This window comes from Megalobrama amblycephala, linkage group LG17 (genome assembly GCF_018812025.1).
Source record: "Megalobrama amblycephala isolate DHTTF-2021 linkage group LG17, ASM1881202v1, whole genome shotgun sequence".
Lineage (NCBI taxonomy): Eukaryota > Metazoa > Chordata > Actinopteri > Cypriniformes > Xenocyprididae > Megalobrama > Megalobrama amblycephala.
In genome coordinates, this window is record NC_063060.1 from 26,721,575 (window position 1) to 26,734,681 (window position 13,107).

Below are 13,107 nucleotides of genomic sequence, written 5' to 3' on the forward strand. Positions count from 1 at the left end.
CTGCCAGAATATAGGGGAAGTTGTGTTGAAACTGTAGTTTGTCAAGCTGCTCAAATTTAAAGTAATTAAACTTGTCAAGCTAACATTTTGATAAACTACACTGGGGCTACTGACAAAAAGTAGCTAAATACATTAATAGACAATATGTTATAGGTCATTATCACACACAATAACAAGTTCTGATTGTACTGTAAGGTGCTTGGGATAAAAACGTCTGCCAAATGCATAGACTAAATGCAGGGAAGACAGGAATTTCATGTTGATGAAAATGAGGCTGTGATCTTTAGATCTTAAAGGATTACTCACCCCCATGTCATCCAAGATGTTCATGTCTTTCTTTCGTCAGTCGAAAAGAAATGAAGGTTTTTGAGGAATTATGAAGAATGCAGAAGCGGAAAGTATGTTCAAGGCGATATTTTTTTTATAAAGCATAAACGGTTGTATTTTTTTCGAAAATGACCGATCGTTTCGCTAGATAAGACCCTTATTACTCATCTGGTATCGTTTAAAGCCCTTGAAGCTGCACTGAAACTGTAATTTTGACCTTCAATCTGTTGGTAGCCATTGAAATCCACTGTAAGGAGAAAAATCCTGGAATTTTTTCCTCAAAAACCTTCATTTCTTTTCGACTGACGAAAGAAAGACATGAACATCTTGGATGACATGGGGGTGAGTAAATTTATCAGGAAAAGTGTATTTAAAAGCGGACTAACCCTTTAACAATTGCATGCACCCTATATAAAAGTCCTAGATGTATGTAACTTACAACTTTCAATACTGTTTTATGGAGTTGTCTACTCAAAGCTTTTTTTTTTTTCTCTCAAATGTTTCATCAGTTGAACTATTGGCATGTTGTTAAACAACAGTACAATCCACTGAACACACTGTACTTCTGTCTCTCACAATCTTGTTTTCATTTCTGCCACAAATGAAATATGGCGCCGCACTACCCTGAAAAAGGTCTATAAATGTATAAAAAGTTACCGCTAAATACACTGTATATACACAAATACAAAAGCACTGCATCTTCAAAAGGCCATGATAAACGGAGCAAATATTTATTTCGCTATAAAAAAGAACAAGTAAAATGACACTACTATTGAGTGACGACTATTAAGAACTACACTTTTTAAAAACAAAAACTACACTTTGGAAACATTTCTTGGACATGAACCATATGAATGAACCAATTTGATGAATCAAACTTCCAATGCTACTTGAAAAAAAAAAAGGACATTTCAGGACAGGATGTTTGATTATTGCCTGAGCTCAACTTGGGCGTCTGAATAAAAACAGCAATGCAGATTTTTTTTTTTTTTGCTACAATGCTACACTGCTACTTGTTGGTAAAACTGGCTTGCTATAAGACTGGCTACATTATTTTGAAAACAGCTCAGCTATTGTTACACTGCTGAAAAATATTAAGGAAGTGAAAGGGAGTAGCTAACTAAAAGTAGCAGTGCTACTGCCTGAGACTAGAAAACGTTTTTCAGCAGCATAACAATAGCTCAGCTTCTTTCAAAATAATGTAACGAGTATAGTAACAAGTTAACTCTGTCTGGGAGTGGATAACTAAAAGTAGCAATAGTGCTAAATGTAGCAGCATGGCTGGTTTTGCTTTACCTAACAAAGACATTCTATTAAACAACCCGAATTGGGCCTTTCAGCAGAGACGATGTGGGGTGACTACACCCTCCTGACCATTTGAAGTCCAGTCCAACTCCAACTCTGGTGTTGTTTACATGACTAATCTCTCCATTTAAGAGCTACTTGCTACAACAATACTGTTACCCCTTCTGAAAAAGAAGTGATTATTTTTAAGAAAAACCTGTACTTGCAGATAATGATATTAATTAAACAAAAGGCAAATTAAGTGTACTTAAAAAGAGAACACCTTCATGACTGTTTCTACTTAAGCGCACTTTAATATCAAATTCATTAATGTAAATGTAAAAGTTTTTAAATTACATTTTAGATCATTGTTTTTTTAATATTTTTTTTTTATCAAGTTTTAAAGAAGCACACTTATTTTGATGTATAAGTAATAACAGTTCTGACACACATAACGAGCAGGTACGAAACGACTAGTTTATCGATCGTGGATGGTTTCATTATCTTGCACGGATATAAAAGTATAAGAGGATAAAAATAAAGAAAGCAAAAATGTGTCTCCAATATACTTGGGCGGCCGTTATTATATGTGGGCGGCCCGCCCAAGTAAAGTCTATGTGTGGGAAGCACTGCTTAAGTATATGTATAGTAAAAGTGTACTTCTTTTTCATAAGGGACACTAAACCTAAACCCTACATCTGCCACTTTGATGTCAGCGTGCTCTCGTCTGATCTCATCAGTTTAATAATTTCCACAGTGTGAGTTGTCAGTGATTTTAACGCAATATCGCGTTCTTTATCGAAGGCGATTCATCTGCGATATGAATGCGATATTGCGTGGCTTATCAGTGATCTACGGCTCTGTCTATTAAATGCCGCTCCATCTGAAAGCAGGTGATGGCGATTTAGCGGCAATCAGGGAACCGGCTTTACTGACGAAATGCGCGTGACAATCGCATGCGATATATCGCCCAGCCCTAACTGTACCTGATTATAATTTTAACTGTAGTGTGTTATTCAATATTACATTTAAAGTTAATATATTTTAAATGTACAAAATTGCGACTCCATTACAAATGGGCAATTACAAATACATTTAAATATATGACATACAGGTTTCAATATAAATGACATCAATGCATTACCATAAAATGCTTGTCAATACATTCAGCAGTACACTAACCATATTTCAAAGACAACAGACCTAATCATGAAATTATGTTCTTAATTGGGTCAAAAAAGAACTCTAAAGTTCAGCTAACTGGATTCATTTAATTTCAATTAACATGTCGGAAAACATTACATTCAGTTCACACTTAAGCAGTGCTTCCCACAGGTTTGAAATATATTTGCGGTGGTAGCTGGGCGAAAAATCCTCCTATTACCCACGGCACAAAAATGTTCTACTTACTACATGTGACAAACAAATAATGTGTGATTTTTAACAGTATTTTTATTTATTGAAATTTTAATTACATAGGATATTACATTTAATTACATACATTATTATGCATTGTGCATTATTATGCATTGTAAATTATGCATAATTACAGCATTTAAATGGTTCACCTTTTCCTATGTTCTCCTTGCTGTCGTATAGTGTCTCTCTCAGTGAATGGGACACAGAGTTTACTCGTAAAATTTATAAAATGAATAATATATGTGTCAAATAATGTTCTTAAGTCTTTTCTTCCTGTGGGGGAGACTACAATAATTTACTATGAATTAAATGGAAATCAAATTAAATACAATTTATTGTGTAACCAAAATACCAATAATGCCCAAAAGAAAAAGAAAAAAGCATGTGACTTTTAATTATAAACAAGCCCGAAATACACCGGGACTCTTATTTTGAAATGTCTGTACTATTGCAGGCTGATCCTTCAGATTCTTACAATCGTCTAAAACATTTTATATGAAGGCCATAAAGTAGACATTGTAATAATTCATCAACTTGAGTTCATTAGCAATCGCTTGGCATAAATCTGCGCTTTTCATTGATTGATAATCACTTTGAAGCAGACTGAAGCGCTGTTGAGCGAGCATGTAGAACGTGCAACAGCGCCGCCTTGTGACTTTGCAAAATGCAACGCCCGTGGGAATGTTAGCGGAAGTAAACAGTTCTGACACACACATAACGAGCAGGTACGAAACGACTAGTTTATCGATCGTGGATGGTTTCATTATCTTGCACGGATATAAAAGTATAAGAGGATAAAAATAAAGAAAGCAAAAATGTGTCTCCAATATACTTGGGCGGCCGTTATTATATGTGGGCGGCCCGCCCAAGTAAAGTCTATGTGTGGGAAGCACTGCTTAAGTATATGTATAGTAAAAGTGTACTTCTTTTTCATAAGGGACACTAAACCTAAACCCTACATCTGCCACTTTGATGTCAGCGTGCTCTCGTCTGATCTCATCAGTTTAATAATTTCCACAGTGTGAGTTGTCAGTGATTTTAATAAGCAAGAATGTGAATGAGGCACAAACAAAGGCTTCAGTATCTCACATGTTGAGAAATTCTCAATTCACCTGAGAAGGTGTTGACTAGCCAATTACTAACAAGCTGATTTCGGATGCATGTTGGATGCGTGCAGATACGCCTGGCTGCCGTGTTTGTGAGATGATGCCAAAAGAAACAATGAACAAACAGATCCTAACAGTGAGGTATTTAAAAAGTGTGTTTATTTTTTCATCCAAAAGGCTTTTTGATAATCTTACTTGACAAAGAGGGTTTTTGTGCTAAAATAACAAGAGACGGCATAACATGTTGAGTCATAGCTCGGTTATACTAAAACACCTAGAGCGGTTTCAGTACCACGTCAATCGTTCTCGTAATAAGCCTTTACCACCTTTGGAGGCATATCAAATAAGAGCAGTTGATTAGGTCACCAGTAGAGAAGGAAAAGTGAGGCAAGCATTATGCTTGGAGCATGACCTACATTTTGAAAATACTGCGAGGATTAGCCAACTGATCTACTTTTTTAATACATACCACAAAGTCACAAACCAATAATTTAAAACCTGCCTGCCAATCACCAAGCTCTTACCCCACGCCTGACTTGTTTGTTCAGGCCAGGGTTACGAAGAGAACGAGTAAATAATCCGATAACAACACAATAGCAGAGAGAACGTACACACATCAGGTGAGATTTACCCAAGGAACAGTGATCTTGAGCAATATACTCAAACAGTCATCAACCTCATAACTGTTGAGAAGTCACGGTTTCGTTTTTTGAAAACTAGGCTACAAGCGTACATTACTCAAATTTATTGAGCTTTTAGCATGAATACAGAGGATTATTAAGGATTATGATCTGAATAAGGATCATCATTGAACAAATGGCATTTGCAGTTATTCATGTGCATCTTATATCACGTGAGATCACATAAATACTGACATTTATGTTCAAATGCTCATACATACAGGTAGTTTTATCACGTGGGCAGATGTATATAACCAGCTGAAGGCAAAAGCACAAAAATGCACAATTGCAAGGACGTTTGAGAACAAAAAGTCACATTTTACCCCAAAAACAAAAGAAATAATAAAGTATTTTAATTTCATTCATATTTTTTTTTTCATTGTGGAATTGTCATGACAAGCACATTTCCCCCTTCAAATTCTCATTACTGTAATGCAAAACTAGTAATAAAGAATGCAATTCAGTCCTGTCCAGACAAAAGCTGCTTTTTTAGAAAATTAAAATCAGCATAATGGCAGTTCAACAAATACTTGATAATACTCGACTTGGTATCACGGTCGGTACTTTTGACAACACTACATCAGTGTCACATGATCCTTCAGAAATCATACTAATATGCTGTTATTACCTTACTGACCTCAAACTCAGACATGGCACTACAGATTAAACTGTGACTATACTGTGATTATATAGTATATTGTGACATGCTAATGTGGCATCTAAACTAAGTGAAGGTTCATTTCCCCTGCCTTTATAGACGGTCTCCTCAGTGTGAAAGCCCCAGGAATCTCGTCTTAAGCCCACTGTGTTCCTAGCATCGAGGATAAATAAACACTTCTCTCCTTGTCACTCTTTAGGCACATCTCCTTCCAACCGCTCCAGCGCCAGTGATTGCTTTTCCCTTAATGGCCCATCCAGAGATAAAGACAACAGGAGAATCTATGGCAGGGCCTTGTGTAGACAACCTTATTGACGTCTTTAGGGAAGATAAAGCTGAGTCCTTCCCACAAAACCTGCGTTGGAGAAAATTGTCCAACACCATACACGGCACGGGCCATGGCTCCCGGTTTGAGCGGGTGTGTGATTTCAACTATGATGCTGGTGTTCAAGTTTAATCTTTCTTATCTTGACAAGTTTATAAAACATATGACCCAAGAGCAAGTCCAAGATAACTTTGAGAGTGAACAGGAGACAGTAAATCTGATGAAAATCAAATAAAAGTGGAAGGTAAGCAAATTACTTGGTGGTGCTACACTTCATGTGGGAGATGTTTTTTTCTTGACAGAGTTCTGTGCTGCAAAACAACAACAACAACAACATCGTGCTCGAATTCGGCTTATAACAGCCTTTTGTGCTCAGCTCCCAAGCTTCCTGATAAACAATTATTTTCCTTAATAAAGTGGTTAACATCTAACAAAGGTAAACTAACAAAATGTAAAAATAACAGCGCAAAAACAAATGAGCATTTTTTGAAGAACATGCTTGTGCCAAAAAACCACCACCACAATGATTCAAGATCGTTGTAGGATGTCAATGCTTGGGTGTTCTGGATGGTTGCTTAGTGGTCGAAGTGAAAATAACTAATTCCATCATTCAGCTGAATTCTGAGTCACTCTTTCCATTGTTAAATGTAAGCTTAAGTAAATCTCAAAATTATAATTTTCTAAAATTATAAATCATTATTATAAATCTTTCTAGTTTCCTACCTAGAATCCTACTATCACTTGTTTTCAAACAAAATAATTTATAATATTACCCGGCTACAAATTTCACATCAGTAAATCTCTAGTAATAGTGCTACTTTCTTTAGAAAAACCAAGACCACTATATTATTTCCAGATTCATTGTGCTTGACATTTCAGTGTGTATTTATACAAGTTATTTGTTTATATTAAAGCATTACATTAAGCCCTTAAGTACAGTGTGATGGAATGTACAGTAATATGACTCATATGAAATGTACATAGGCCTGAAGTATCGACGGCAATAGTACACGTGAGACGTAAATAGAAGAGCCAGCTTTAAGTGAGCAGATGACCAAACGTTCCCTCAGACCTTTCTGTCATGGCATGAGCCTAAAATCACATTTGACTCCTAGATAGATGGCATCAGATGTGGTGACAGCTCACTCATTTATTCAGTATAAACACCAATAAAATGAAGCAAAAGCTCTCTGAATAAGACATAACCAGGAGATTTACTGTCACATTTTGAAGATAACCAAAAGGCTTCTCATTCCTTCCTGCAGCCACAAATCAATCGCAGAGTAATTCAACAGAAATGAGATGTACTACACACACAGCGAAACACACTAAAGATACGCTTCATTTGGAATTCTCTGTTGAGTTATTACTGATGTTACAGCATAAAGCAAAGGCGTAAAATTGAAAATAGGCACAGACGATTTAAAAGAAAAATATAATAATAATAATAATAATAAAAATAATTTTCTTATCTAATGATAATGCTAAATATGACCCAAGATACTGTACATTAACTCACAGTGACTTGAATAGAACTGACAGTAATACAGACTATTGTAAGCAAAAGAAATTCAATTTGGACAAAAAGCAGCAAAAATTTATCAGAAGGTCCTGGCCAACACTTCAACCTCTAATTACCTCTTTAAAAATGTATTCCAATAGACAAAGAATAAACTGCATACTTGACAGGTTATATTTGCTGAAGACTGCAAAGAATCTTATCTGATTATAAACCTGAAGTCAAACACAAAGCGATCTCAATCAAAGTCGACAGCACTACGAACACGACAAAGAAACAGAATGCCTCTGAATCCCCCACAGCCTGCTAAGTTTACCCTCAGCATCGGCACCGGTGCTCAATCCACACACAAACAAACAGAAGACATGTCAACAGAGACCTGTGACACCTGAATCAATACTGCCTGAGACTGGATAAGCACATCTTGACAAGGAAACACTTCATTAGAACAAAATACCTCTTAAATATTGAATCTGACATTCTTTTAAGTTGTTTTCATGTGCACAAAATCTTTCAAAAACATGTCTGGGCTCATATTTCAAACCAAAATCAACAAAGTAAAAAGAAATTATATTTTGCTTTTGAAAAATTACGCTTATTTTCAAGATCATTTTCAAGGTCATTTTCATGACAGTTATGTTATATGTACACAGTTGTTGTTCCACATTTCACATATAATATTTTACTTTGATACAGTAAAAAGACTGTATTAAAGTAACAAGAGTTATAAAAAGAAAAAAATCATTAGACTTATCTAAGTGTCTGTCATTGGTCAAAAGTTTAAGCTGTCTGGTCAATGCATTACAAAATTCCTTGAGCCAGTCATTGTAGAAGATTAAAAAAAAAACTTCAAGCAAAAAACTTTGCCACTAGAAAGAGATATTTCACTTGTGAAGAATCATCAGTACCAAGTCCTCCATCACTGTTGAAGACGCAGCATGAGAGCGAGAGCTGCAAAGTCGAACAGCTATCTGAAAACTTAAGATCCAATCAATCTTCAGACAAGTGACTCCTCAAGAGAGCACCAGAACCTGAAAAAAAAGTCTGATGTTAGTAACTACAAATGCAGGTGGCTTTCTTGAAAACTAGTCCAGCCCTGAAATACAATCGTTTGTAGAGACTCTCTGGTTCAAAATGCTGCTTTTCTGGTCACGGTTTGCGAAAAAATGCTCTTGATAATTTGTAAACTTCCTCTCCTTGGCTGGAAGTAATGCAAGACCCATTGTTTTCTGAGAGTGTAAGTCCTCCTCCATGTTAAGACAAAGACGGGATTAACTGTAGGAGGCCTGTTAGCATACACTGCACCAATTTTCAATGGGGGGAACATTCTGAAGGATGAAAACAGGAGGGTCGCCATGGGAAAACAGGTTAACCTGGGAGTCATTATCTCCTCTAATTATGCAGTAAATAAGGCAAATGAGATTTCACAGGTACAACTCGTCCATTTACACAGCTGGATATGAATATAAGGCAGTGGAGAAACACCTTATCTGGTTTTAGGTTGACTCAAGGACTCGCAAATAAGCAAATCTCATGATCAAACCGCCATTCATCCCACAAACTACGCCAAACTTCTGCTTCCTGCCGTGCAAGTTCTACAGGTGTGGGTAAGCTGCGGTCTCATCTCGCTGTGGGGTTTGCTGCCTCTCTCTGTTTCCGTCTCTCTGCTAAACAACAGACAGCTGTGGCAGATGGAGCCATATCCCCATCGGTCTCGTGAGGCTCTGGATTTAAAATGTAAAAGAACAAGCAGCGACGGGGAGGAGGAAGAGGCGATGTCACAGGGCAGCAGACGTCAGGGACGGCTGCCATGAGCGCACAAGGCTAATTCAAGCACTAACAGACTTCCCGTCCAAGACAAACCAACAAACCGCAGGCCAGCGAGGTGGCAAGTGGTTGCTTCTTGAACACGCCTGTAACCAGGGGACAGAATTTAAATGAGGCCTGGCTTCCAAGAAGCTGGCAGATCAGACTTGATATGGGTTATTAGCTGCCTTTCTGAAGAGAATCCAACATGGAGGCAAGCTGGGCAACTCCATTAGCATTCAGGGAAGAATCATACAAGCCTGTAGTGTTGCTTCCCACTGGTGAGAGCGACAGGTAAGGGAACGTGTTCTGTTCCCAATTTTCATGCCGGGAAAGTTATTAGTTTCTCTCACTCTAACTTGGCAATGGTTTTAACTAACAGGGCAGTGCACAGCGAAGCTGAGAGGAAGAAGAGAAGGATTAGCCTGATAGTTGCTTTTCACTAAAACTCTCCACAGCATAAAGGGTTTCTCTGACAGCTTGTGACTCACTTTGACCGCGACAGGCAAATTACCCAGGGTTTCACTTGAAAGGAGCGAGATCAAAAGAGCCACCGTGGCCTCCGTCTCCAAAGCAGAGTCAATGTGCTTTTCTGCAAAATGGGTTTATACCGCCACACTGTTTCCCTCCCAGTTAGGGCTGAAGGACCGCTTTGAGACAAAAGGCAAAACCTCTCACTCAAATTATAATAACAGTTTTAAAATGATACCTAAAGAACAATCTGCCAATTGAATTTTAGCTCGAGTGCTCCAGCAAAACCAAGTAACTGAGGAACAATAGCATGGGAGGAGATCAATCAATATACCACTGAAACATGCACTCTGTTGACAAGACAAGCCACTGAACCACAAACACTAATAACTTTCAGGTGCCCATCATATCCATTAGGGATGGGACACAATGGTCAACTACTGAATTTGCCCTAAAAACAACTAGTCGAATAACACTAACCCTAGTTAGATAAAAAATAATTATTTTACTGCTGCCGTCTTCGGCCTTGCTGCTTTCACTATTTTTTGAGCATTTTGCCACTGCTGCTCAAATTAAAAATATTTTTAAAACATGTCTTAAAACCTTTGAATTTGGTCCTCCAATCCGGCAACTATTCTGCAAAGTTTTTCTCCAATCACAAACCCACCTGAAACAGCTAGTCAAGGTCTTCTGGCACACTAGAAAATTCTAGGCAAGTGTGTTGGGGTTAAACGGGCTCTACAGGAACAGGATTGGACACCCCTGATCTAATGGTTTTTGAAAGTAGAAATGTGTCTTAAAGGCCCACTGAGAAAACTTCCAATTGGGGTCAGGTGAACCTGAATCTAATTATACAGGACAGACTGGTCCATTTTAAAAATATCTAGTGTTTCATCAGTAAGAACATCAAAAGAAAAGCCTGATTCTGTTTTTTTTTCACTTTGAAGACTTCAGTGTTGTTGGTAAAGGGATGGCCGTCTGTTTAGTTGACAGTCAACATCTGACAACATCCTCCCTATTTTCAGTATGAGAAGCTGTGAATCTTGAGGGTAAAGACTTATTTCACTTCTCAGCCATTACCTGGCAAAAATAGAAATCCTTCCATCTGCTTGGCCAAGACATGCCGGCACAGTAATGTGTCGCATGAAATAGATTGTCCGGAACCTGACATAAAATCCATCTTGTTTAGGTCATCCATCTACTCCTTCACTATCTATCCCCCGCCTCTTCCACACTGTCTAGACCTCCTCTTCCCACTTGGTGCTCTTCGATTTTCACCCTTCTGCACTCGCTGCTACATACACCCACCCCCTCATCCCCCGTTGTGGCTGCAGGGTGGATGTACCTGCAGTAAAAACAGTTCTCAGACTATCAATTACCTCTTCAACAGACACGCAATGTTGGCCCCTGTCTCAAACAGGTTCTGCAGCTCTGCCAACAGAAAAACATGCACAAACATGGTTCATGAGCAACACCTTCATTTACTTATGAACACCAGGTTGTTTGCATCACCGCACTATGTCAAGGTACAACACTCCACATTTATGTAAATTAAATTAACAAGAATACGGATATGTGAGCTAAAGCAAATAAATGTGACTCCAAGCACCCTCTGTTTGGGGTTTCTCAATGGATCTAACATAAGCATGAGAGAGCAATTTATAAAAAAATAAATAAAAGAAACAGCTCTTGTCAGGTCAGTAAATGGCCGAGATGTTTTGGTGTCACACTGGGCTGATTTTAGTTTGCAGGGACAGGGAGTTGTCCACATCCCAACTATGGTCTTGACATGGTTTAGTGTCTTGTAGCCCAAAATGTCAGTGTTAATTAGGATCTGATTATCCAGTTGTGTTTGAGGGCGCCACATGTCATTAAGTGACACAGTCCCACCCATCAACATAAACGACAACTTGTCTTTCTTTATCCAGTCCAAAATGGAATAAAGAATTTATCAAACGTTAGGGGCTTTCGCACTGGAGGAACCTTTTCATAGTTCCTATAACTATTGGCGGAAGTACCTGCTTTTTATCATGTTCACACTGCAGGAACTGGAAACGATTTTAGTTATAGGAAAGCCTTTTGGGGGGACTAAATTAGCTCCTATTATCCCAGCACAATAGGAACTACTAGTGACGCAAGTACGTTAACTGGTCGAATGCACGTGAAACACCATTTTTAAAAAGCAGTGTAAAAACAGTTTATAGCCTATATATTTACTCCACAAACATGGAAAACAGCAATAGATGGACCAACGCCATGGACCAACGCCATGGACCAACGCCATGGACCAACATTTACAGTTTACTTTCTCTGTATAACAGTTCTATCTTACAATGTTTTATATAAGACTGTTAAACAGATTGTAAACTAATGACGACGGAGAATAGGAGCACTGTGTGCTAAAGCGTTCACGGCGCCGTCAAAACAAAAGTCTGTTTCACCATCAAAATAAAAGTCACGCACAACAAACAGAGCGGCAAGATGTAACTGACGGCTTACATCACTTCAGAGTTCCTACTGGCACCAGGAAAATGGCCCTAGGGGAAATTTAGTTTGCAGGGGACTGCCCTGGTGGCTAGTTCCTATAAATTGAGTTCCTATAAATGGAGTTCCTATAAATAGCCCTTTATGATACCAAAAGATAGTTAACTCTAAAGTGTGTGCAATTAGTTTACTTATTTAATCATCAATTTACTTATTTACTTGTTTATTTACCAATTAATTTTTTTACTTTGTTTTTTTAATCGCAGGAAATGAGAATATTTTGAGAAATGTAATGTCATTTTGTGAGCAAAGATGGAGTTGGTGATTAAGAAAAACGACATTGCATAGAAATATTTCACCCAAAAGGCGAGCATGTAAATATCACACATGCAATCTGCAAACTTTGCACAAGAGTTATGCCAGTGTACTAGTCTCAAACTAGTCAATTATTTCCTGAAAGTTAAAGTGAAAGCAAAAATTGACCATGTTTTTGGCATCTGACGCTGCACTAACAGTCCATTAATTCTTTCAGACATGACAAGAGCTGAATCTACCTCAGTGCTGATAACGGTATACAAACTTAAAATCTTAATTCTAAATCTTAATTTACTGACTTGGTGTTCAGACCTAAAGACTTTTATTAGGCCTATATATTATTAATAATAATAATAATAATAATAATAGTATTATTTTAATATTTTGTAATTGTATTGTTATTAGTGACATTAAAAGGTTTTGTTAATGTGCTATGGAAATGAAACAACAGCTGTATACCAATGCTGTGTCTCTTTTATAACAAGCACTATTGACAATTTGTGAAAAGATCAGCTTGCAATTCAATTTTGATGTGGAATGTAGTTTTGTAGTCTGTTTTAAAAACATTTTCATTAAGGACTCCTCAATCCTCATACTTGCTTGTCGGTGGTTATGCGTGATAATTTAATACATTAATGAGCCAATTATCATCTTGATTATCGTCTTGATAGGCGATATTTCTGACTATCGTCGATACACTTCACTATCAGCAC

The 13,107-nt window shown here is 37.6% G+C and overlaps 1 protein-coding gene across 1 annotated transcript in view; it reads right to left on the reverse strand.

Moving 5' to 3' along the window:
* ptprfb (protein tyrosine phosphatase receptor type Fb) overlaps positions 1-13,107 on the reverse strand; it is a 235,675-nt gene that overhangs the window by 133,200 nt on the left and 89,368 nt on the right.